At 42.9% G+C, this 26,254-nt stretch overlaps 1 protein-coding gene across 1 annotated transcript in view; it reads left to right on the top strand.

The window, feature by feature from the left end:
- The window catches only part of PLB1 (phospholipase B1), a 194,555-nt gene that overhangs the window by 68,553 nt on the left and 99,748 nt on the right, over positions 1–26,254 (top strand). The window lies entirely within an intron of this gene.

Raw genomic sequence — 26,254 nt, 5'->3', positions numbered from 1 at the left:
TCATGGGTGGACAGACAGGATAGACTTAGGGCACTTGGAATTACTTGTTCTGAGTATTGGAGGAGAAGAACAGGGGGACAGAGGAGCATGAGACAGGGCCTTACATCAACTGGACTTGAGAAAACATTTTGGGAAGAAGTATTTACACTAATCCTGAAAGGAGAGTCAGTGAGGCCAAGAAATGGGGAGGAGAATGGGGTGGCCTGAGTTCCAGGCAGGGGAAACAGCCTGTATTAAGGCTCTGGGGTGGCAAAAGGAAGTGAAAGGAAAAAAAAAAAAATAATTAATTAATTAAAAAAAAAAAAAAGGAAGTGAAAGGAGACCAGTGGGCCTGAGGTCAGAGAAGAAACCGGGAGTGGGACTTGAAGGTGGAGAGGAGGAGGAAATCAGGGCCTTCTTAACCATATCAAGACAGTTGGAAATTGTCCAAAATGCTGTGGGGTGTTATTGAAGGGATTTATGCAAGGCTGTGACATTGCTCACACTTTGAAAAGATTATCAGGCTGCTGTGTGAGGAAAAAAAGAGTAGACTTAGGAATAGCTCTTGCAGCCATTCAGGGGGCAGAGATGGTGGCCTGGGCCCATGTAGGGGCAGTGAAGATGGAGAATGGTGAGTAGGTTCACTAGGTGATTTAGGATATTGAATCGACAGGACTAAGCAATTGATGATACCTATTAGGGCTGAGGAGAGGGAATTTTCCAGGACTGTTCTTGGATCTGCCTACAACCCCATTGCCCTTTCCTGTAAGAATGCAGATGAGTGGAGGAGGATCATATATTCAGTTCTCAATTCCTCAAGTTTGAGGTGCATATGAAACATCAAAATGAAGATGTTGAATCAGTGAATGAATTTGCAGGGTTTGAAGGTTAGCAAAGAGGCCTGGCTGGAAATTGAAGTGTAGAAATCATGGGCACATAGATTTATTTTATTTTATTTTATTTTATTTTATTTTATTTTATTTTATTTTATTTTAATTTATTCAATTTGCCAACATACAGTGTAACACCCAGTGCTCATCACATCATGGGGCACATAGATTTTAAATGAATTTTAATTTAAATGATTTTAAATGGGGTGTATGTGTGAGATTGCCTCGAGAGGCAGACAGAGAAGGATGCAGGCCAGATTTTTGAGGAGCTCCACCAGCAGAGGAGGGGCTGGCAAAGGAGGTTGAGAAGGTACAGCTGTGAAGAAGAAACCAGAAAACTAGACACATAGATACCAAGGACAGTTTTCTGAGAATAGGAGGAGAGGTCGGCTGTCAAATGTTCCTGAAATGTCAAGTAAGATTAAATCTGAGGACCTTGCTATCCATGGAGTTGAACAACTTGTTGGCCATAGAACATTTCTGGCAAAGCAGTGGGAGGAGAAGCCACACCAAAGTGAGGAGTTGAGACCAGATAGTGGAAGATGTTCCAAAAATTCACCTCAGGGATGGGATGGGTGGAAGATTGGGGTGGCCAGCCACCAGGGATTGGTACTGTTTCAAGACCATGGAGCCTCACTCTGGTTCAGGAAACATGGATCTCAATGTCAATAGAGAGGAACACTTGGAAACTTGGCTCAAATGGCTCCCAGAAGCAAAGATGAAAGTGAGTGGGAAGTGGAAGGATTCATCCAGGATTCCTACAGAGACCATACCAAGATTCCAGCTGCCCTTGAGAGAGCCTGCAATCAAGTCCCACATTCCCACATGTTCCTGGTCACACATGCTCCTAGGAAGCCTTCCAGGTTCGATGGAAGAACTCAAAACAAAACAAAACAAAACAAAAAACAACAAAAACAACAACCCACACAAAAATGAAGAAGCATCTCAGGTTAAAGGAACTGACCTTTGGAGCAAAAAAACTGGTATTAAAAATCTCTCTTCACCACCTGCTCTGTGTGATCTGGGGCAAGTTTCTAAACATTTCTGTGGGTTATAAGACATATGGAATATGAAAATTTGTTTTCTTCACATTTTCTCTTTTGGATGCTAATCCTCCAGTTATGAACAAGGCTGTTCCTGAACCCAAGAAGAAAGGAACAACAAGCTGGCTTGCCTCAGCCAGCAGTGCCCAGAGACAGAGACACAAAGGTATTCATTCCTTCAGGAGGAGTGGCTAAACAAGCTGAGGTGTCTACTGGACCAGCCTGGCTGTCCTGATGACCAGAGCTCAGCACAGAGTCCACCATGGCCCCAGCCCAGCCCGCTCATCCGCATGAGGGTCCTGAGACAGAAGGCCAGCCTTACTCTCTTCCCTGCCTTAGTCCTCTCCCCAAGTGGTGCAATCAAAGGTAAACACTGGGCCTGCCCAGAGACCTGGCAAAACAAGTACACTTGTGCATCATCATTATCAAACTATTAACACCACGTGCAGCGTGGGTGTGGGGCTGAAAGCCCAGTGTGGTAGCAAGCAGGTGACACCATGCCACAGCAATCCCCTGCCCACAGCCAAAGGCCCGGAGGCCCCATTCTGGAGTGGCAGTGTGGTTGGAGGGACATCCCCAGCTCATAATCTGCCCTAGCAGGTGGTGGAGAAGCTGTCTTCCTTCTCTGGATCCCTAGTCTAGGAGAAGTCTTCCCAAGCAGATACTCTGCTCTGAACCTAGGTCAGGGAGGCATGTGGGGTCAATGCATGATTGTTGGAGCTGCAGGATCCAGGAGCCTTCCAGCATGGTCTGAAACATGAGAGATTCCGAGGAAACTTTGGTTGTTCCCTTTGGATTTGAAGAATAGATCACAACTCTCACTGACAGGATATAAAGGGATTTGAGTAAGAGAAAGATTAGCCACATAGCAGAAGTTCCCTGGGATCCCCCTGGTTGGCGGAGGACTCCACCAGCTCTGCTACATGGGGTCTCAGCTTAAGAAGACCCAGGGGAGAGCTTTTCCTGTGTGCTAGTGTCCACTGGCCGTGCCAGCCAGCCTATCGTCATGGAATCTTCCTTCCCAGAATGAAGATGTCTGGGCTTTACGTGGTATCTGCTAGAGTGAGGTCTGTGTGGAATCCCTCTAGCTTGAACTTGACCACTGCTGGGCTGTGATGGAAAGGGCAAGCCACCCTCAGTAGTTAAGCAGCCTTGGGCAAGTCACTAATCTTCTCTGGGTTTTTAGTCTCTTACATGTAAAACTGGACTGAAAATTCATTGCTGCAAGTGGTCAGGGTGATTCAGCGCTACATGATGAGTGGGAAAGAGCTCCAGAATTGAATTAGGAAATCCAAAACCTAGTTCAGGCCCTGTCTCTTTCTTTGCCTCAGTTTCCTCCTCTCAGCAACAGGGGTTGAGGGGACTGACTGGGTGGCTGTTAAGGTACAGGTGCCCTCTGACCGGTTCTGACCTCATCCCTATTTCTTTCCAGCCCCTGGGTGGGATTCTCCTCAGGAGGGGAAAGGAGGTCACAGCTGGGCTGGGACCCAGCAGCTGGGATGGAGCAGAGCATCCCTGTTTGGTTCTCTGGTCCTCTTGAGGTGGTACCAAGGAGGATGCCTCTGGTGCTTCCACCAAGAGGAGCCACATTTCCTCCACAGGTTGATGAGGGCCATGGCTGGGTGGTGGTCAGGCGGGGTGGTCCACTCAGACTCCTCACCTAGGAGGGAACAGTCACACTGCCAGACTCCCCTGCCAGACTCGGTGTATGAATCATAGGCTGTTCTCCACCAATGCAGAATGAAGAGCCTTACCTGGGCTTCTTTCCAGAAGAGACTCTTAAGACCATTTCACCAGGAGCATCTCCGTCATGCAGAGAGGAACTAATAGATATAGAGGGAGAAGACTTGGATCAGAAACTCCTTTTTACAACCTACCAGTTGAGTGACCCTAACTGAGACTTTTAACCCCCTGAGGGAATATAGCTAGTATTAAATAAGATGACATTTATGAGTTCAATTAGCCAGATTCCTGGCACCTAGTAGGTTCTCACCAAATGCTGTTTAGTCTTCACCTAGAGGTAAATGTACTAAGGGGTACAGATGGGCAAAGAAATTGATCCCCCTAGGGGCCCACCAGGAGCAGGGCCTGGGGCTGTCCCAGACCCCCAGCTAATTATCTCAGGGCACACATTGTCCTGTCTGCTCACCCTATGTGCTGTGCAAATATCACCACCATCCATGTGTGGGGAGACATAAAGGTTGGGAAGCTGTGGTGGGCTGAATCTGGAGATCGTGGGAGAGGTGAGAGAGGGGAGCAATGGGCAGTGTAGCTGTGTGACTTAGAGGATGTCGCAGCTCGGGCTGTGAGCTCCCCATCTGTGAATGGGGGTCAGTCAAGGGCAGTACCATTTTTGCAGTAATGACTGTTGCAAGAGGGAGAGTACCTTGTATGCTTGAGTAGGCAGCTCATCTTACCCTTTCCCCACCTGCCATGGTCCCATTCTTCACACTGTACATCAGTGAATGGAATGTATGTGTCAAACTCACAGATCAGGAAACTAACACATGCGGAAGAGGATATGGCTGCAGATGATAATGGGTGATATGGTTGATCCAGGACTTTAGCCCTGGTGCTCAGTGACTGGGCCTCTCCAGGCACCAGAATCTGGCTCTTTCCCAATCTACTCCCTGACCTCTGAGAGATAAGTCCCAGTGCTCCCCCTCTCCCTGCGTTCCTATGGAGTTCTTCTCAGGAGAGGCCGCCTGGTCAGTCCAATTGTGTCAGCTGTGGTAGCCTGTTCAGGCGTCAGGCCATGCCCCGTGGACCTCTGGCTTGTCTGCAGCAGCGGAGATGGAGCCCTCTCCATCCTTCAGTGCTGGGCTTCAGGCAGCCCTGGCTTCACTGGAGCAGGATCCCTCAGTCCTGGCCACACATCGGAATCCATCAGTGAATTTTAAAAATGACACCTACAGAATGTCTGTAGGTGAAGTCTTAAATCTTCCCAGGCGATTCCAATCTGCAGCCAGGATTGAGAACCATTGCGTAGGAGAATAACAGTGTGACCTTGGAGGAAGAGCCACAAGTGTGAGCCTCCATGTTACTTCTCTGTTGTTTTTTTCCATCATGCTTCATGGTATGGGGTCCATGTGCTTCCCTTTTTCCTCAGTTTTCTATACCAAAACATAATTTTTACCCCTTTCATCTTTTCTATTCTGTCCCATTGAGCTGATCTTTTTTATAGTAGTCTTGGTGTCTTCCTTTTATTCTGCTTTTCACTTATTTATTCATCCAACATGTAATGAATGCCTGCTACCACAGGCAACCTACTAGCTGCTGGGAATAGCAAAGAACAAGAAGGCCAGGTCTGATGGAATGCATGTTCTGCTGGGATTTGCCCTGTTTTTCTTTCTCTTTTTATTTTTATTTTTTTAATATTTTATTTATTTATTCATGACAGGCACACACAGAGAGAGAGGCAGAGACACAGGCAGAGGGAGAAGCAGGCTCCACGCAGGGAGCCTGATGTGGGACTCGATCCCGGAACTTCAGGATCATGCCCTGGGCTTGAAGGCAGGTGCAAAACCTCTGAGCCACCCAGGGATCCCCTCTTTCTCTTTTTATTAATAAGGCTGGGATACTTGAAAAAAAATTTTTTTAAGATACATGTTACTGGTCCCTTCTTAATTTTGTCTCTTATTTTTACTCCTTAAACTTCTTGTTTGATTATAAGCAAAGCCTCCGCCCAAAGGAAATTAAATAAGCTCAGTTAGTCGTGTTGGACAATGTTTTGCATGTGTGTGTATACACAGGTCTTGTGTTGTATCAACAGAGGAACACTGGCATCTGGATGTTATTTGTGTTTGGAGATTCCTAAGCCAAGCCTCCTTGTACTTCTGTGCCTGGGAAGGCTCTTGGAGAACACAGCCTTGATTAAACTAGTTGTCTTCTCTCTGAAGAATACTCAACCAACGAATAAAGATTAGGTGAGGGTCTCTTATGCATAGGACATTGAGCTAGGTGTTCTTGTAGGGAGAGGTTCTGGAGGTGCCCAAATGGCAATAAGCAAAAGGCCCAGCCTCTCCCTCAGGAAGCCCACCAAGGATATAGGACTATCTCCACACAGAAGTAGTGAGCGATACAAGGCTGTCATGGTGAGGGCAAGTAGGCACTTCAGAAAAGCCATCATTTGGAGAAGACAATTCTCAGTGTATTACTGGCACCAGTGCAGATTATTCTGAGGTAGAGAGTTTCACCCCTCCTACAGTTCTGGTGTGTACCTTCCCCTTCAAGCTGTGGGTCTTCTGTAGAATAGGCACCAATGAGAACCCATCCTGTCCTAGATGATAGGCCACCAACATATACTTTCCATCACATTGGCAGAGCTCACTCAGGAGACAGGGTCTAGGTTTTCCTTGTTAAAAAAAAAAAAAAAAAAAAAAAAGGACAATTTCACTTACTCTCTTCTCACAACTGCTAAAAAGTTTGTACTTTCTTCCCAAAGCTCAGAGCCAATCATAGGCATTGTCTTAGCTGCTAGCATAGGGAATTTGGTGGAGCTGCATCTTTAACCAGAGAGAAGAACAAACCTGTTTTTTCTTGGAGCATAGGGATTTCTTTATGGAACTGATCTACTGCTGTCTGAGGGAGTGGTCTTCAATTTCTTTTTTAATGGCCCATATTAAGAAATACATTTTGCATCACTGCCTGTGACTGAAAGGAGTTTCCCAAAACATCACTTACCCTTACTATATGCAATGCCTTCAGGTATTTTATATTCTATTTAATTTTTTTAAATTACTGATGAGTCCACCAAATTAAATTCATGGGATAATAATAGGTTGTAACCCCAGTTTGGAAAACACTCTTCAGAAGCCACTGCTGCTTTAATCCACATGGGCCCTGAGGCCAAGGCTTGGTCTAGCACCCCCTTGTGGATTTCTGGACAACAGTAAGCACCCGGCTTGTTCAGTCACCAAGATATCCGTGTGCCTGTGCCTTTCCCAAAAGGAACATCTGCTGATTGTTGCTAACATTTGAAATGAAGCATCTTCCCTCCTCTGGGATATGTCTTCTTAGGACATCTTAGTAGCAAAACTCAGAGAAGAAATGTTTGTTAAAAAGTGATGGAGCTTATTTCTGGCTTTTGACAAGTACTGGCCCCTGTGTTTTCACAGCTGCTAATAGAACACATAGATGCATCTGCTCTAAATAAGCTCCTCATGCATGTGAAGAGCACCCACAGTGCCTAGTAAGGGTGCCCAAGAGGTGTTAGTCCCTCACTGCCTCACAGCTGATAAGGATTCTTTGATGTGTTGACAGGACTCGAAGATTTCTTATATTTAAGAGAATTCAGTCTGTCCCATAACAAAATGCCTTGCAAAGGTTAAAAGTATTTTTAAGTCACTTCTCAATGTTTCTAAATGTAAAAGAGGTTAGAGATTGATGTGCTTGCCAACCCAGTTGGGCCATGGTGGTTGTACAGAGAAGCATTAAGCGATGGAAACAAATACATGCATTGTAAAGCCAAGCTATTTCTGCCCATTTCCCATGATGTGTCCCATCCCACCTCCAACTGGCCCAAGCTAAGTGGGGGCCAGTGACCTTTCATTCAGTCCAAGTAGGTTCAGGCATGCTCCTTAAAGCTGCTGGTGGCATAGAACTGGGAAGGACTCCTACAATCCTTAATAGTGAGTCTGTAGCTTTGGGTCTCTTGTTGGGCTTGTGGGCAATTAGTGAAGATAACTAGTGTCCAGTGTTCAGGAGCATCTGTGCCCAAATGGCCCTTTGGGTCATTTTTTTCTTCCTTCTCTGCATGTATTCCTCTCTTCTGGGCTCTGGAACCATCCCATGGCCAGCTGGGCCCATTGTAGCAGTGCCCACACATGCCTGGTGTGACCTGAGCCCTCTGTGCAGCTCTAAGGCTGAGGCTTTGGCATGGCTAAATCAGTGGTTACCCACAAGTCACATTATATTGAACAGATGAGAAAGGAAGACAACATCTTAATGTCAGAGAGCCAGGAACAAAAGGCTGCCACTTAGATTTTACTTTATACTCAAGATAACCAACGTATAACTATGATTTGAAACATACTGAAAAAATGTCAGCAGATCAAGATCTGAGGTTGAACAATAGAAGCCAGCTCCAGACTCCTAGCTGGAGCTCAGAAGTCTGGCTCTTGGCCTTGCTGCCCTAACAATGGCCAAAATGCAAGGATAATTTAAATATATTAGTCCGTATTACCCAAAGGCAAATGTTACTTGAAATTTATGGAAAATATTTGAATTTCACCCCTCAGGTATTTTGGCACCCAGGCTTTAAATTCCAACTCTTTCTGCCCAGTTTAGACCCTTCCCAGCATTTCAACTTTGATTGCCCAAAGCAAAATGCTAATTCTGTCAAATGAGTTCCAATGGCTCACCTCTGGCTTGTATCTCTCAATTCAACATGCAGACAATTGATGTGTGGCATACACATCAGTCCAACACTCCTGGCCACCTGTGGCTTTGGAGGTAAGGACAGAAACAAACCTCTCTGAATCATACAGACCAGGGAGCCCAGCTGCACTCCTCAGACACTGTGGGAACACATTTCACAATAAGATGTCACATTTAGGAGGGGACTTTAGGGTTTACAGTTGTTACAAAGTACTTTCACTCTACCTATGGCTTTTATCTCCATAGATTACAGCTGAGAAGGAAACAAAGCCACGTTAAGGGACTCACCCAAGATCTCACAGCTATTGTCAATCTGGGATTCCAGTCCTATACTTCCAGTCCTAAGCTCCTCCAAGCAGGCCAGAGCCCCGACACTGGTGATCTTTGGTTGTTCATGACCTTGGGAGGCCATACTGAAGAGGCTATGTGGTCCCAGCCCTTTGATGCCTTTGTCTAGAACATGCTACCCATCTTTGACCTATCTACTTTGAGAAATCTTCTGCCTAAATGTTAATGTTTATCATTTACAGCTGGCCACTGCCCCCTTTCAAAGGTGAACATAGTAAAATTTATGACAGGCGTGCTATCAGACAACAGAGAAGCATAAAAGCACAAGAAAGAGTGGCACTCTCCATCTGTGCAAATGATTCATCCAAGGCTGGGACACCTGACGGATTCTGGAATGGGGCTGCAGCCACGCGTTTTCCTCCTGGGGCTACTATTGCTTCTGGGGCAAGGTAAGTCTGCCTTTTGCTCAGAGGGCAACCTGTGGGTCAACCTGCTGGTGTCCCATGTTGCTTAGGCACAGAGCTTGAGAGAGGAACATATCTTTCTCATGCACAGGTTAGATGCAAGCAGGCTGGAATGCTAGGGTTCAAGTGCCCATGGCTGTGGGGCAAGAGGCAGGTCTGGAGCTAAGTGAGGAGTGCTGATGGGCAGTAGCCAAGTGGTGCAAAAAAAAAAAAAAAGCCATAGGTGCAAGGAACCACTAAGATCGGGGTTCTAGTTCTCTGTGTTGTGTGGCCTTGGGTGAGTTCTATCTCCCTGGACCTTGATTTCATCTCATCCTTAAAATGGGAATACTACTATTTTATGCGCTTTGCTTTGTTTTTGCTAGAAGGACAGAGGAAGGCAGGCTCATTAGCCTGACTCCAGCTAGACATCTTACACAATTTGTTTTTGGGAACATATTTGGCTTTCTTTGGTCCTGAGTTGAAAGCAGAGACAAAAGTAGGGAAGCTGGAATCACAGCATCCTCACTATTTTGGGCTAATAGCTGTGGGGGTGGTGGTTGAGCTTCCTTGACCAGCTGCTGATGTGCAGGTCAGAGTTCACATTCATCAGTGGTCTGGCCAACGTCTGTTTGATATTCAATTTCTTTATTTCTAAAGTTTTCAATCTTATGCTCTGGTTTCTCTTCAGATCATATCAATCTTTCACCTTTTATTAAGAGTTTTTAGTCTTTCCCTTCTGTGTGTCCTTTATGTCTTAAGAACACCTCTCCTATATTGACATCATGACATTAGCCTGTATTTCCTTCTAAAACTTCATAAATTTGCTTTTCTCATTTGGGTCTTTAATACATCTGGGATTGATTTTTTGTGACTAGTGTAAGAGGGGAACCCAATTTTACTTTTTTTTTTTTTCATGAAAATAAAGGTTATCCCAGCACCATTTATGGAGAAGTCCATTGTTTCCCTACTGCTGTGAAGAGCACCCTCTGTTCCTATACAAAGGTCTTGGATGTGCTTGCAATTGTTTCAAAACTTGGCTTATTCATTTGTCTACCCCTGTGCCAATGGCACATTGTCTTAATTCTTAATTAAGCTTTATAGTAAGTTTTATTATTTGGGAAAAGAGGTCTATTTTTTTTTCTTCTTAGAAATAACTTGACTTTGAACTTCCATATAAATTTTACTGTCACTTTCTATCCCTAAAAAGACAATTGGGATTTTGATCAAAACTGATTTGAATTCTGTATACCAAGTTGGGGAAAGCAAACATCTTTATGATACTGAGCCTTCCAAACCAAGAGCATGTTTAGATCTATTTTCTTTAATGCTTCTCAAGGTTTTGTAGTTTCTTTGGTGAGATCTTGCATACATTTTGTTTAATTTATTCTTAGGCATATGATATTTTATTGTATGATAGGTGGATTTTAAAATTTTTATTTTGAAATGTTTATTGGTATATAGAATTGATTTTTATGTGTTGATTTTGAGCCCAATTGCATTCTTATAAATTTTAATAAGTTATCTGTATATTCTTTTGGATTTTCTCTATACTCAGTCCTGCCAATAATGACAGTTTTGTTGCTCTCTTCAATCTACATACTTTTTCTTTCTTTTGCCTCCTTGTACTGGCTCCACTACAGTTTTTCATGGAAGTGATCCTTATTCCCAAGTTCAAGGAGAAAATGTTTAACAGGGGATCCCTGGGTGGCTCAGGGGTTTGGCGCCTGCCTTTGGCCGGTGGCGCGATCCTGGAGTCCTCAGATCGAGTCCCGCGTCAGGCTCCCGCATGGAGCCTGCTTCTCCCTCTGCCTGTGTCTCTGCCTCTCTCTCTCTCTCTCTCTCTCTCTCTCTCTGTCTATCATGAATAAATTAAAAATAAAAAAATCTTAAAGAGAAAATGTTTAACATTTTGTCAGTATGTATGGTGTTTGCTATAAGCTTTTCTGCAGATACTCTTTATGAAACTAAGAATATCTATTTTATTACTAGTTTAAGAGGTTTCTAGAAAATGATGAGTGAATGTTGAATTTTACCTAATACTTTTTCTGCACTTTTTGAGATGATTATGTGATTGACTCCTTTAAATTTGTTAATGTGATAAATTGACTTATCATTATTCATTTTTTTCAGTCATTACTTACTAGATTTACTGAAGACCATACATTGTATTTGCTTGCCCTGCCTTTTCTACCTCTTTTAATCTAGAACAGTTCTTTAGTCTTTTGGTTTGTTTGTTGTTTTGTGTCACTGAAAACTTTAGGCTATTTTGTGTGTGTGTGTGTGTGTGCACTTTAATTTGGATTTGTCCAAAGTATTTATTCCTTGCTGGAATCAGATTAAACTCTTTGGGCAGAAATACAGAATAGATCATGTTGTGTCCTTGATGTAGTACATTGGGGATATAGGTGATGTTGGTAAATGCCCTAACTGGTGGCATTAAATTGGTAACTTGACTAAAGTGCATCTGCCAGATTTCTCCCTTGTTAAGGAAACTTCCCCCAGGTGATTTATAAATTATTTGTAAGGAGATACTGTGATACTATGTGACTCTTCTTATACTCAGTGGTTTTTCCGTCCGCTGATGATTCTTGCCTTAATCGATTATTACCAGAGTGACTGTAAAATGGTGATTTAAAAATACCTCTCATTCCTTCTAATATTGATAGTTTGCATTCCCTATTTAAAAAATATTCTCTATCACACTCTTTTTATATTCTTTTTAATACAAAAAGGATTTATGGATTCTTTTATTAATCAGGGCATTATAATCCATTCAAATCATTATTCATTATTTTGATGTAATTACAGATTTGGCCAGCGAAGCCTCTTCACACTGTCTCCTATGTCCCATCCATTTTTAAGCTTTTAGCTATATGAAACAACCTATTCCAATGAATCTTGTATTTTTTCTATCTTAGCCATGCAATTAGCCATTTCTTCAAGGTTTCGATTGTTGGAAAATTTTATTTAGAAACCAGGTATCTAGGTGGTAGGGATGTTCATTGCTGCTGGAGTGTCATTATGTCCAAGTTCACTCAGTGGACAGATCTAGGAAATACAGTTTTCTTTTTAAAAAACAAATGTAAAAAAAAATGTATACAGTTTATCTCTAACTTTAGTTAGAATTGGACTTTCATCTCCTTCCCTCATTTCAGACTGGTTTTTGTCCTTCCCTCACAGTGCAAACCAAGGTTACAAAAACATCAATAAATCTATTCATTTACTGAGTCCTATGATATATACAATATAACATTAGAATCACTCTAACAATAGGGGCATCCGGGTGGCTCAGTCAGTTGGGCATCTGAGTTGCTCAATGTGTTAGGTGATGAACTTGATTTCAGCCTAGGTCTTAATGTCAGGATCATAATTTCAAGTCTCACATTCCAAGTCTCACATGGAGCCTACTTTAAAAAAAAAAAAAAAAAAGAAGTAGAGGAAGAAGAAGCTCTAACAACAGCACCACCACAATTTCTTTGCCATTGTTTTGCCCTTAGAGTATATCCCACTCAGGGTGTATGATCAAAATAGTTTCTTCAAAATCACTTGAATTAATTCTTTTCTTTTGTTTTCTTTGTATGGTTGTATCATCTATTTGACATATGGTTTGTTTCTTTTTATATTGTTATAGAATTTCTCCCATTTTGATTTTACTTTATTTTTTGAATATATAAAACATAGTTCTGACTTTTGAACTATATTAAGGTGAAAAAATATACTCAGAGAAGTCCCATCCCATTCTCTCACCTTTCCTTGCATCCCATTTTCACCTATTCTTTTAAGTAACCAATTTCATTATTTTCATATTCTTTCTGTGTTTCTTTTTGCAAACATACTTTATCATTTGTGCAAGAAGTAAGACAAAATAATCTATAATTTTTGTATCTAAATTTTCTTCACTTAGTATATCCTGAAATTATGTTGCATCCATTCAAACCTTTTTCATTTTTTTCCAACTGTAGAATATTCCACTATTACCATATATTCAATGAGTCTCCTAAGTGGGCATTAGGTTATTTCCAATATTTTACTATTATAAGTAGTGTTGTCATGAATAATCATGTGCATATGTCTTTTTCATGTTGTTGGAGGTATAGCTTAGGATAAGTTCCCAGACTGAGATTTTTGGGCCAAAGGGTAAATATACATAGTTTTCTTAGTAGAACTCACAAATAAAGCCATCTGGGCCTGGAATATTCTTTTTTTTTGCTAGATTTTTGACTACTGATTCAATTTCTTTAATGGCTATAGAATTCATATCTTTTGTTTCTTGTTAATATGCTTTGGAAAGTTTTGACAAATGGCAACCATTTTATTTGCTCAAAATTCAGTGGATCTTCAGTTTGGGAAGACCTCAGCTGAGACATTTTCTCCCTGTTCTACATGTGTGGGCCTGACATGGAGGATCTATAATGACGTGTTCTGGGGACTTGTTCCTGGTGTGTCTTTCGAGCTCCTCTATGTGACCTTCCTGTAAGGGGAGCCTGGGCTTCTGTACCTGGTGACTCAGGGCTCCAGATGAGCAAAAATAGAAGCCACAGGGCCTCTTAATGCTCAAAAGTCATTTCTGTCACTTCTATTGGTCAGTGCAGGTTTCAGGGCCAGCCTGGATATAAGAGGAAGGAAATAGACTTCACTGCTTGGGTGGAGGAGTAGCAAAAGTCACATTGCAAAGGGGTATATAGGCTGGGAGAAAATGTCAGAGCCATCTTTGGAAAAACATACCACAGTTGAAATTGTATGTTTGTTTCCTATTTCATTAATTTCTGTGAATTGATCTTCCATGGCATTTAGAGTATATCTTGAATCTGTGGCTTGATATCTTTTAGAAATTTTTAAAATTCTCAGCCAGTAGCTCTTGAAATACTGCTTCTACTCCATTATTTCTGTCTTTTCCTTCTGTAGTGCCAGTTAAATGTTTGTTTGGTTTTCTTTATATACCACGTCTCTTAGCCTCTCTTCCAACTGTACCATCTTTTCTGTCTTTCTGTACTGCATTCTAAGTAATTTATTGTGACACATGCCCTAATTTATGCATTCTCTCTGTTGCTGTTAAACCTGATCCTTGAAGATTTTGAAAATTGGTTTTATTTTTCAAATTTAATTTACATTTAGTTCTGTACCAAATTTACCATGTTAGTTTTTAAAGTAATTTTGTGTTCCCATAAATATCAAATTTTCTTTTCTTTTTTAAAAACATAGTAGTTTTATAATTTTGGTCTGATAATTTCAGTATCCAAAGTCTTGGATCTGTTTCAGCTCTATTTTTTTTTTCCTGCTACTTCTTGCTCCCGGATGCTTTGTTTCTTTCTCCATTTACTTCTTTTTTTATTGTGTGCTGCTTAGACTCCTCCAAAACACTATCTGTGAGACTCTTTGGGACCTAGGATGAATATGCCTGTCTTCTGAAACTATATAAATGTCATTCCATTGGGCACTGGGGACAATGACATTTGAGGATCCCTTCAAATGAAAGTCACAGGGTGAGGTTCTCTAGAAGAGCCAACCAAGCCCCACACTAACCACTGTACATATGCAACAGCTTCCCTCTAAGAAAGATACACTCTTATCCTCATTTTACAGATAAGACAACTGAGACTCAGAAATTAAATAACTTCCCTCAAAGTCATCTAGCTATAAGTACAGGAGCCAGAATTCAGTCCTGAGACTGAATCCCAAGCCAGCGCTTTTCCCCACCACCCTGCATTACAGGTCATAATTCGGCTTTCATTGAAGCTTGGAAATGGGCTCAACAAACAATACACATAGGAATAGGTTCCTTTTCTGAAAGTTTGGGTGTATAAAACTGAAAGCATTATCTCAAAACTACAGTTTTGGCAAGAGATCACTGTAGTAAAGTATAATATTTTGCTAGAATTTCATTTTCCTAAACTGGTCAGTGGTTCCCCAAGAGACTGTCCTTGCCTTGGTATGTACCCACTCCAGGCCTGTCACTGTTAAACCAAAGGTGGGAGCTGGGTAGACACATCATGTGAGGAAAGGAATACCTCTTCCCTTATTAGAACAAGTAAAGGGGCACCTGGGTGGCTCCGTCAGTTAAGCATCTGCCTTGGGCTCAGGTCATGATCTTAGGATCCTGGATTTGAGCCCCACATCAGGCTCCCTGCTCAGGGGGGAGTCTACTTCTCCCTCTTCCTCTGCACTCCCTCCATCCTGCTCACTCTCTCTCTCTCTCCCTCTCTTTCTCTAATAAATAAAATCTTAAAAAAAAGAAAGAAAGAAAGAAAGAAAGAAAGAAAGAAAAAGAACAAGTAAAGCTAGTTGACATTTGTTTTCCAGGGGCCTAGAGTCCTTCCTGGAGGATCTTCAGGCTTCTAGAAATACTCTTTCCAAATAAAGGTAGAAAGCAACACTGGAGAACTTCTGGTAGCCAGATTCTTCCAGTTATTGATGAGAGAGGGGCAGGAACTTGCTAGAGTCCCTTATCTAGTTGGTGGCTGAGCCATCCCTGGAACTCCCTTGTCAGATTCTCTTTTACATCAGATGCCTCAGTCCCCACCCCTACCCCCACTCCAACCCACTCACTTGCCTCCAAATTCCTGCTCTGAGCAGCATGCCCAGGTAAGGGGTTTTCTCGGCATGGGGCGAGGGGAGGCCTCAGGAGTCCTCCTTTCCTGGGATGTCATCTGTACCTTATAGATTTTAAGAACTTTATTGTCAATCATCCTTTTCATCAGGTTGCATTTTTGCTACTGTCAGTTAACTGTCTGAGCACCCTCTAAGTACCAGAGTTGAGCTGAGTCTGGCTGGTAGATAATAAACCAAAGGAAGGAACCCTCTGGAGAGAGAGCACGGATTTGCATAAAATCACTGGAGAAGAATTAAGTACCAAAATAGATGAAGCAGCTGTAATAAAAGCAACAGGCTTCGGAAAATGGAGAGGTGAATGTGGGCTGGAGAAGTTTCATGTGGTGGTGGGGGTGGGGGGTGCAGCTCCAAGGGCTGTGTGGGATCAAGATAAACCCAGGCATGCAAGTGGGGGAGCAGCATCCTCAGAGGCAAAGTCAGGGCTCATCACGCAGGGTTGGTGTGGGGGAAGGATCTTGAAATTCTAAGACCAGAATGATAGAGATTATCCTAGTGTCTTTTGGCTTAAAGAGACTTCTAAGAGGATTGTTTCCAATCTCTCTCTCTCTCTCTCTCTCTCTCTCTCTCTCTCTCTCTCCCCCTCTCCCCCTCTCCCCCTCCCCCCTCCCCCTCTCCCCCTCTCTCTCCCTCTCCCCTCCCCCCCACTCCCCCACCCCCTCTCCCTTTTTTAATATTAACAAAAACTGAACCCTTGGGCAGGGCAGGTTAAGTGACCTGCCCAAGGTCGCCCAGCAAGCCTAGAATTTGGATTTGCTATCCTGGGAAGTGGGGAGCTATTAAAGGTTCTTCAGCAGGGGAGTGGCCTGATGCAAGTGGTATTTTGGGCAAGATGAGTCTGCCAGCTTCAGACATAAAAGGTCATGCATGGAAAGAGGCAGCGTACTGAAGAATTCGTGTGACTGGCTCCAAGAAAGAGGCCCAGCAGGGAGTTTGCTTGGCTCTGGGAAGGCCAAGTGCCTTTCTCCTGCCTCAGGCAGCCATCTTTCCTGTGTTCTTGCATCTCCATGAGGACAGTGGTTCTCAGGGCCACTCTCTTTTTCACAGCAGAACCTCCCAGTTGTCTCTGGGAGAAGACCTTCCTGAGGGGGGCAGGGCAGGGGCAGGGACCGCTGAGGCCCCACATGGCTCCTCGAGATTCCCCTCCTATTGGAGCCCACGAATTGCTGCTATATCCCCACATCTACCTCTGAGGGTCTCTGTTTCCCCTGAAAGCTCTGGCTGGGGCTGGGAGTGACCATGGAGGAGAGCAGTATGAGAGAGGGAGGAGTCAGGGCTCTGGCCCACAGCCACTGAGGTATCACTTGTTCACCTTCACCATGGGGCCCTCTTCTTCAGGTGCTTCTTCCTGGCTCTGGGTCCACCTCAATTGCTCCCATGAGGAAGCTGAGGAAAACACAACCTACAAGCAAAGCATTCTTCCTCTGAGGTCCTGTAGTGAGCCAGGGGCAAAACCTCGAGTCCACTGTGAATAGGCTCTCCTCATAGAACTGCTCCCTTGAGCCTTCTCCCCTCTCCTGGGGCACAGGGTGTATGATGTTGGGTCTCAGTGGGCATCAGGAAGTGGAGACAGGGAGGGGCCCCTGGCCTCTCCCTGGGATGGAATCTGTCCTGGGTGGTGGTGTCTCCCTGTGGTCACCAGCTCATAACAGGGAGTGTTTAGAGAATGTTGGTTTGGGACTTCCCAAATCATCTCTAATGTGTTTTGTACAGTCATCAGACAAGAGGGATGTGTCTGCCCAGAGGTTATGACAGTGTTAATTCTCTATCATTCTTTGGTATCCACATGATAAATTGAGTTTGACTGATGAGTGAGGGCAGCTCACAAAACTGGTCTCATAGACATAACGAAAGAATAAATTTCCATCTACTGAGAACTCGGGCTGCAGAACACAATAAGCCTTTTTAAGAACCTTCTTTCAAAAAGACTTCCGTCCTGAGGAAAGCATATCAGACCAGGTGAAGGAAAATTGAATGCCATGCCTTGGCTGTAGTAGGAACTTGCTGAGTGATCTTTGCCAAGTTTGCTAAGCTTTCTGGGTCTTAGTTTCCTGAGACATTCAATGTGATGATATCAGAGACCTGCCCACCTCAACCATTCTAAGGTAAGTATCCAGAGGTTAGTCTAGCTACTGAAGAAAGATTCTCTGGTTCTCGATGTCACCTTCCACCGATTATGGCATGTGACCACCAAGGCAGCACAGTGAGGGAAGGACAAGGATATCCTGTGACCCTTAGAGCCTGGGGAATTCTGGGGTTGGAGCAGCAACCAAGCATGACTCCTGATTTTTGACCCAGCACCCCCATGTAGTCATGTGTGGCGCTTGCTCACAGGTGACAGCAGCATTCCGCAGGCCCTTGGGTGTGAATGGGAATGAAGTGCTGCATGCGGTGACCGATAAAGCCCAGAAGATCTGCTTACAGTCCAAACAGTACAGGGGACAAATACTGGCTGACTTTGGCCCAGTCACGAGGACCACTCCCTGCTCCGCGGATGGCAGTGCGGGCCTGGGGCCAAGCCCCTGCCCTTGCTGGTGTGGTCCATGTGAGCTGGTACAGTCACCTAGCTTCTCTGAGCCTGTAAAAAGGTTGACAGGGTTATAAACCCTGCCACGATTTATGCTCTAGGGTTGCTGTGAGGATGTTACACTTTTCAAAGAGCCTGAGAATTTAATATACACTAAAGAGTGACCTTAATTCCCCATGTGTTGGCCATGAAAGTGCTCCCCAACTGCCCAGGGCAAGCGCCTTCCTTTCATCCAGGGAGACAAGTCACCCGTAGCATGAGTTCAGCCCTCTCCTACTCACACAGGAGTTTCTGTTCTTTGATCCTTAAAACAAGCTCAAGAAGAAGGCCAGGAAACCAGTCGTATCCACATTTTATAGGTGAGGAAGTCCAAGTTCAGAGAGATTAATTCTTGATCAAGGTCACAAGATGGCTGTCTTTCCTCAAGGCAGGGATGGGGGTGGAAAATTGTGCCCCAGACACAGTATAAGTGGAAAAACCTGAAGGAAATCTATAAATTAAGAGAGCATGAGCTGTTTCAATTTTGCTTTTGAAATCACCCTACTTAACCCTTGGCCAGCTGTTGGGCTAACACACTTTGGGTTTCCCCAAAGAATTGGGGCTCTCAACTTCAAAGGCACGTCGCTCAAAGGACCTTAAACACTGCTGGTGCCCAGTATACCCAGGCCCCACCCCAAGCATATCAAACCTGAGTGTGTGTCTTGGGAGGTAGGGGCTAGGCAGCAGGTGATGGATTGAGAACCTCTGCTTCAGAAGGTGCTTCCCTCAGGAGACTTGTGTGTGACTTTATCTAGTGGGGCCTGCTGCTCTAATGGCTCTTTGTTAGTTCCAGGACCCCACTGGTCACGGCTCTTCCTACGTGGCTGACTGATCACAGCTGAACCTGTTTCTTCTCATGTGCACAGATGTCTTTCTCTTTCATTCCCATCAGGGTGGAAAAATACATGTTTTTTTCCCTTACTGACCTTTTGAGATGAGAGTTATTCAGGGAGCTCAAAGCCCTTTATAGATCCATGAGCTTGAGGCTAAAACAACCTTCCAAACGAGAAAAATCCATGGGGTTCAATCATGCCACAAGTGCTTTGATAATTTCTTCCACAATATCTTGGGGTGTTATGGGAATAGGCAAGAATTTTTCTCCCCATTTGCTGGTGGGAAGCAGAGGGTCAAGTCACCCCAGGGTCAGTGGGGATAGCACCCAGGGGTCCTGAGTTTCCAGCTGAGTCTTCTGGTCTGAACATTTAATATTTAGAGTTCGGGCACCATGGCCCCTGGCAGTAACCATGAACAGTTCAGATCACCAAGTTAAAAACCTGAACTCTGGACAGCCTGGGTGACTCAGCAGTTTAGTGCCACCTTCAGCCCAAGGTCTGATCCTGGGATCCTGGGATCGAGTCCCACGTCGGGTTCCTGGCATGGAGCCTGCTTCTCCCTCTGACTGTGTCTCTGCCTCTGTGTGTGTGTGTGTGTGTCTCTCATGAATAAATAAATAAAATCTTAAAAAATAAAAAAACCAACCCTGAACTCTGTAGTTATATGAGGAAATCCCAGAATATTGAAGTTAGTATAGACCGTTTTTCAGACTATCTCTCTGATACTGAAATTATAATAATCACAGCTTCTGCTTACTGTACTTTTACCAGTGTCAGATACTGTGTTTTACGCTTCCATGCATTTAATCCTTCAAGCAGTTCCACAAGGCCAGTGTTATCAAACCTCATCTTTAGGTGAGGAAATAGAGGCATGGACAGACTGACCAGACCAGGGGGTGACCAAGCTCCTAACATCCGCCTGGTATGTGTGTCATCTGCTTGCCCTGATCCCTCACCTCTGCTTGGACCAGTGCCCCAAGGGGCCCATTCTTGTTCCAGTAGCTCTGGTGATTCTCCAAGAGACAACCCATCTCCCCTGATCCACTCCTGGTTTGGGGGTCACATGGAATAAAGCTAGCCCCTCTTTAGATGCTAAAGGAAGGTCTTATACACCCCCCTTCAGCTTTTCTTCTCTGGTCTTCCCAAGTGTGTTTAAATAGACTATCTAACTATTTATGTTTCGATGTGTCCTATGTGTTTTGTGATCTTTTCTCCTTTCTTGCCTCCTTTGGACTACATATTTTTACGGTTTCACTTCCACCACCCTACCCTGCCCAACATGAACTTGCTGATTATATGTGTTTTTGTTGTTCTTGTGGCATTTACAATCACAACATGCATCCTTGACTTATTAAAATTTAATTAAATGAGTACTTTCATCATTTCCCAGATAAAGGAAAAACCTGATTCGTGCAACTCCATTTACTCCATCTGAATCTGCCCACACGGCAAGATGTTACATATGTTTTATAGTCCACACTACATTATTCTTATAGTTTGTATTGGGGGTGGCAGATTTTTTTCTTTAAGTGACCAAATGGCAAATATTTTAGGTTTTGTGGCTCATACATGGTCTGTATCACATATTCTTCTTTTTCTTTTCTTTTTCTTTAACCTTTAAAAACAAAAAACCATTCTTCTCTAGAGAGCCATACAAAAATAGGCTGTGGGCAGATTTGACCTATGGGTCATAGTTTGCTGGCTTCTGTTTTATACAGTCAATATTATTTTGGATTTATCTACATATTCACTCTCTCTGTACTTCATTCCTTCTTACATCGTCATGCTTCTATCCGAGGTCATTTTCCTCCTAACATTTGGAATGTGTCATTCTGTCGTCCTCTGGCCTCCATTGTTTCTGATAAGTTGCTGTTAATCATAATGTTGGTCTCCTGTGCGTGATTTTCTTCTGCTATTCTTGAAATGGTTTCCTTGGCTTTAGAATTACACCTAGACACATCCATTATTACAGTTAAAGTATCTAGGTAAAATTGTCTTTGTGTTTTTCCTACCTGAAGCTTTTTCTTTTTTTCCAGCTTCTTTGATGTGTGGCTCAATATTTTTCTTCAAATGTGGGAAGTTTTCAGCCGTAATCTCTTCAAATCCCTTTCTGCCTCTTTCTCTGCTTCTTCTGGGACTCCTTACCTTTATGTTTCTGTGTTTGGCAGTAGCTACAGATCTCTGAGGCTCTGTTTATTTTTCTTCAATCTTTTTTTCTTCTGTATTTTTCAGAAATGTAACTTCTATTGATCTTTCCATCTATCTTGAAGCTTACAAATTCTTTTTTCCTACCATTTCAAGTCTGGCTGAGCCAATCGACTAAATCTTTCGGTATTGTATTTTTCAGCTCTGGATTTCATTTGTTTTAATAACTTCTGTGTGTTGAGTCTTTAATCTTTATTTTTTTTTCTTTAATTCCTTGAACATATAATAGCTGCTTTGAAAACTTTGCAAAAATCCAACATCTGGGCCCACTCAGAACTGCTTTCCAATGACTGCTTTTTCCCCCCTCCCATCCCTGAGTACAAGACTCACTTTTCAGTTTGATAGCATGTCTATTACTTTTCGGTTGCAAATGTTCAATAAAATGTTGCAGTTCTGGATTCGTTGGAGTTTTCTGAGGTTTGTTGGTTTTTTAGTAACTTGCCAAGACTTAAACTTTGGAATAGACCTCCTTCATGGTGTGTAGCCACTGACGTCTTTGATCAGGTCTTAATTTCTTATTTTTATCTCTTTAACCTGGCATCCTAGGAGCCAGCCCTGGATCTGTACAGTTGAGTGATCAGTCAGTGACATGGACAGGTCATGCTCAAACACCTTGGGTTTGTAAGGCTCTATTTATTGGTCTGTGTGTAGGTTGGGGAAGGAACACAAAGATTCAATCAATTCTCAAATTTCTCTTCACTTAGGGTTCTTTCAGGTCCTTCTAGAACATATGTACATTTCTAGCTAACCAGGAGTAAGTGAAGAGCATATTTTGACCTTTCTCATTTCCTGGATTGCCCCATTAAATATCTGATTGGCTCACCTCTCACCCTAACTAGAAACAAAGCACCAAGCTAATAGAGTTGTGGATGTTACATATTTATTAGTCTACCACTTTTCACTATCTATTGTCTGTTGTTGTTGTTGTTTTTAATCTCTCTTGGTTTCTGTTTTTTGGTATTGTTTCCAGGTAATTTTTTAAAATCTAAAGCCAAGCATTAGAAATATAATGTCATGTTGTAGATGGTGCTCTCTCTTCCTTCATGAAGGCAGACAGGTAGGGGGCAGATCACCTTAATCTAAGTGGGAATAAAAATGATTCAGAGCAAACTTCTGTCTATTTGAAGGATGTCTATCTCAAGACGCCATTTTTCTGTTTAACCTTGATGATCTTTTCACAGAGGCAGTACAGATCAGGGATTGGTTGGCAAATAATGGCTGATGGGCCAGATCCAGCCTTATGACCGTTTTTGTATGACCTGTGAGGCAAGAATGGATTTTAGATTTTTAGATTTTTTTTCATGTGAATGGTCACTTATTCCAGCACCGTTTGTTGAAGACACTGTCTTTTCTCCATCGTACTGCCTTTGCTTCTTTGTCAAAGATCAGTTGACTTTATTTACATGTGTCTATTTCTGGGCTCTCTATTCTGTCCCATGGATTTACTTGTCTATTCTTTTGCCAATAGTGCGTTGTAGCTTTATGGTTGGTCTTGAAGTTGGATCATGTCATTTGTCTGACTTTTTCTTCTTTGATATTCTGTTGGCTATTTTGCCTTTTCATATAAACTTTAAAAAATCAGTTCATTGATATCTACAAAGGTTTTTTTAAAATTTAAATGGTTGGGAGAATTAGAAGAGTATCTTATGACACATGAAAATGATATGAAATTCAAACTTCATTCTCCATAAAGTTAATTTGTTTACATATTGTGTGTGACTATTTTTGCACTACTCCAGAGCTGTCTCTGAGTAGTGACAGATAGTATGGCCTGTAAAACCTAAAATATTGACTATTTGATCCTTTACAGAAAATGTTTGCCAACTGCTGATTTGGTTCTTTGGCTATGACTTATACCTAGCTTGTTGGCTATGAACACAGCCTGCAGAGTCAGGCTGCCCATTTTCAAATCCTGCTATCACCATTGCTAACTATGTCATCTTTAAAAATGTCATTTAACCTTGCCAAACCTGTTTTATCTACGAAGTGGAGATAATAGAGTTTATCTCATAGAGTTGTAGGGATTAAATGAATTATTTCATGTAAGGGCTTAGAATGCCTGGCCTATAGAAGCTGCGTGTAAGTGTTAGCTGCCATACACATTTTCATCCTGGCTTAAAAAATATTATCAAAATAGTCTCACATCTCTGCCCTGCTAATCCATCAACCCCACTATTCCCAGAGTGATGATCATCTTAAAATATGCATTAACAAATTAACACTCATCTTTCTGAATATCAGAGTGGCTCCCTGTTGCTCATAGACAGCTCCACAGCCCAGCTGTCCTCCTCTACCCTCCTCTATCTGCTCTCCATTCCCCTTCCCTCCAGTTACAAACCTGCTCCAGCCTTTTCTAGCATACCATGCTTATCTGCAACTCTGTGCCTTCCCATCATATGGCTCTTTCTGCCCAGAAAGCTTTCTTCTGGGAATGTAAAACTTGCTACTGAGGTCTGGGGGCAAGTCCTAGCCATCATTCCTGCTACAAGCTCCAACAAGGAAAGCAGTGCCTAATCTTACAGAGGGCAGGAAGTGAAATACACTCTTGCTGCTTGTGAAACTTTAGATAAATTCTTTTCAGGGTCAAAAAGGAAAGCTGCAGAAGAGGGTGGAGGTAGAAAAAAAAATCAAGCCCTCTCCCCCAAGACAGGGGCCTCTTTGGCACTATCTCATGCAGTTCAGGATTTCTCTCATGGTAAACCCTGACAAGGAGCATGCACCCTGGGCAGAGAACTGGGCAGGGAGCAGTCAGATGACATCAAGGACATCAAGGATGTCTGATTACATATCAGCATCATAAAATATCTCCTGAAACTGATAAAGTAAACATGAAGATGACATAGCAACATGAAAAATGCTCACAATACAATATTAAAGGGAGCTGGCAGGAGTAAGATTGCATCCACATGGATTACAACGAAGTAGAAAGTGTGCCTGTTCTGGAGCCTGATGATATACCCAGGCGTGTGAACAAATCACTTTTGGTTATTGGGGTAGCGGCACGGTGGGTGAATTTCTGTTCCTTTACTTAGAGTGCTGTTCATTGTACTACACTGTTATTTGTGTATTTAAAATGTTTTATGAAAACTTTTTTTTAAAGATTTTATTTATTCATGAGAGATACACAGAGAGAGGCAGAGACACAGGCAGAGGGAGAAGCAGGCTCCATGCAGGGAGCCTGATGTGGGACTCGATCCCGGGTCTCCAGGATCACTCCCTGGGCCAAAGGCAGACGCTAAACCACTGAACCACCCAGGCTGCCCTATTTTATGAAAACTTATTGGCTTATACACTTAAGATGAGTCTTTTATTATATGTAAATTATATTTTTAAAGGGTAAAGACAATGTAAATATCTTAAAAGACGGGCCCAAAGTAAGCTGGGATGAGGATAGTGTCTTTGTAGTTTCTCTCTACCTGCCTTTTCTTCCCTTCCACTTCACACTTAGCACGACCCCTCAGGACAGCTCCTGTTCAGCCATAGATGTACAGTCATGGCCACTGGGAATCCCACCGCTAGCTCTTAAATTCATGTAACACTTCAGGCAATTTCCACACCATCCTTTGCCTTCCCTGTTTTGTCCCAGAGTCCCCCAAACAACAGCAGGTATGTCCAACATTACCTTCCTCAAAAGTTCTGCCTTTTGTTAAGGAACCAATAAAATGATCTATGATAATGTGCTAGATAATAAGGTGATACAGGGTTATTACTGACCTCTCCCAGATAACACTTTTGCTTTTCAAGCTGGGCATTCTGTCTCCATAGGCTGCATTAATGGAAGCATGTGTCCCGGACAATGGAAGTGATAGTTGGGACGAATGAATCTGGACTTTCCTAGCACAAGGGACATTATTGACCTGGGCATATAGGTAGGGCTGGGAGGAAGGACAGGAAACTGTAAATCTGGGTGGGTGTTAATTTCAACTACATAATCTGAACCATATTTGCTTTCTTTTAGGACCTACCCATGCTCATAACTCTCCTAGAGAGAACGCATTGGAAGAGCAGCTATTGCCAGAGGTGAGGGCTTTGTCCTGGTGAGAGAAGTGAGGGGAGTGTGGTTCCTTTCTAGTGGGTAATTCCAATTCTTGATGCAAATTGGCAGGACCTGCCCTGAAGCCTGGAGGGGGTGGGCTGGATGAATTGCTAACCTTCCCAGGGATAGTCGGGCTGCCTGGCACAGCAGAGGTGGCACAACTATATCTCCTGGAATTTGAGGTTCATCACTCCGCAGACTGAGCTGGTGGTTCCGAGAAATGTCCAGAGAGTTATAAATGGGCTTGTTATCTCTATGAACTTTGAAGCAGATGCTATGAATTATCTGAAGGCATCTGGGTGAGGTCTTCCCAGAACATCCATAAGATAAGAGTTGAGAATAAATTCTTTATCTCTTACAGAAATTAGTAATTCAAGAGAAATTAACTTGTGTCTTGTGACAGTGAAATGTGGTCAAGTACTTTATTTACTGCATATTTTCCTCTGTTGGAATATTTCTCCTCCTTCTCTTGATTCTGGGGAGAAAACATGATCTCCCTTCCTAAGGCTTTCTGTGAGATTCACAGAAACAGAGGCTGCTCTGGACTTGCATGAATATCTGAGGAGGCCCGAATGGTCTTGAGGACCTGAGTACTGGTCACCCAGTCCCTCCTCTGCTCTCAGCAGCCTAATCTGATGGGAGCTCAAGAGTTACCATTTTCCAGTTCACTGTTTCCAGCAGCATATAAGCATAATGCCTCCTATACCTGCTTTTGTGTAGATAATCAAAAGAGGGAAAGTAGATAATATAAAAAAATATGATAGCAAAGAATAGATTTTTTAACTTTTTTAGTCTATTATATCCTGGGTCTCTTAATTATTCTTTTATTGTGACAAAATATACATAACATAAAATTTACCATTTTTTACCATTTCTGGGTGTACAATTCAATGGCATTAAGACCATAACATTGCTGGGCAACCATCACCACTCTCTGTGTCCAGATCTTTTCCATCATCTCAAGAATTGATTTTTATCCTTTTT

This window comes from Vulpes lagopus, chromosome 5 (genome assembly GCF_018345385.1).
Source record: "Vulpes lagopus strain Blue_001 chromosome 5, ASM1834538v1, whole genome shotgun sequence".
NCBI classification, from domain to species: Eukaryota; Metazoa; Chordata; class Mammalia; order Carnivora; family Canidae; genus Vulpes; species Vulpes lagopus.
The sequence above is the reverse complement of the archived record's forward strand: the minus strand, read 5'-3'. Positions and strand labels throughout refer to the sequence as shown.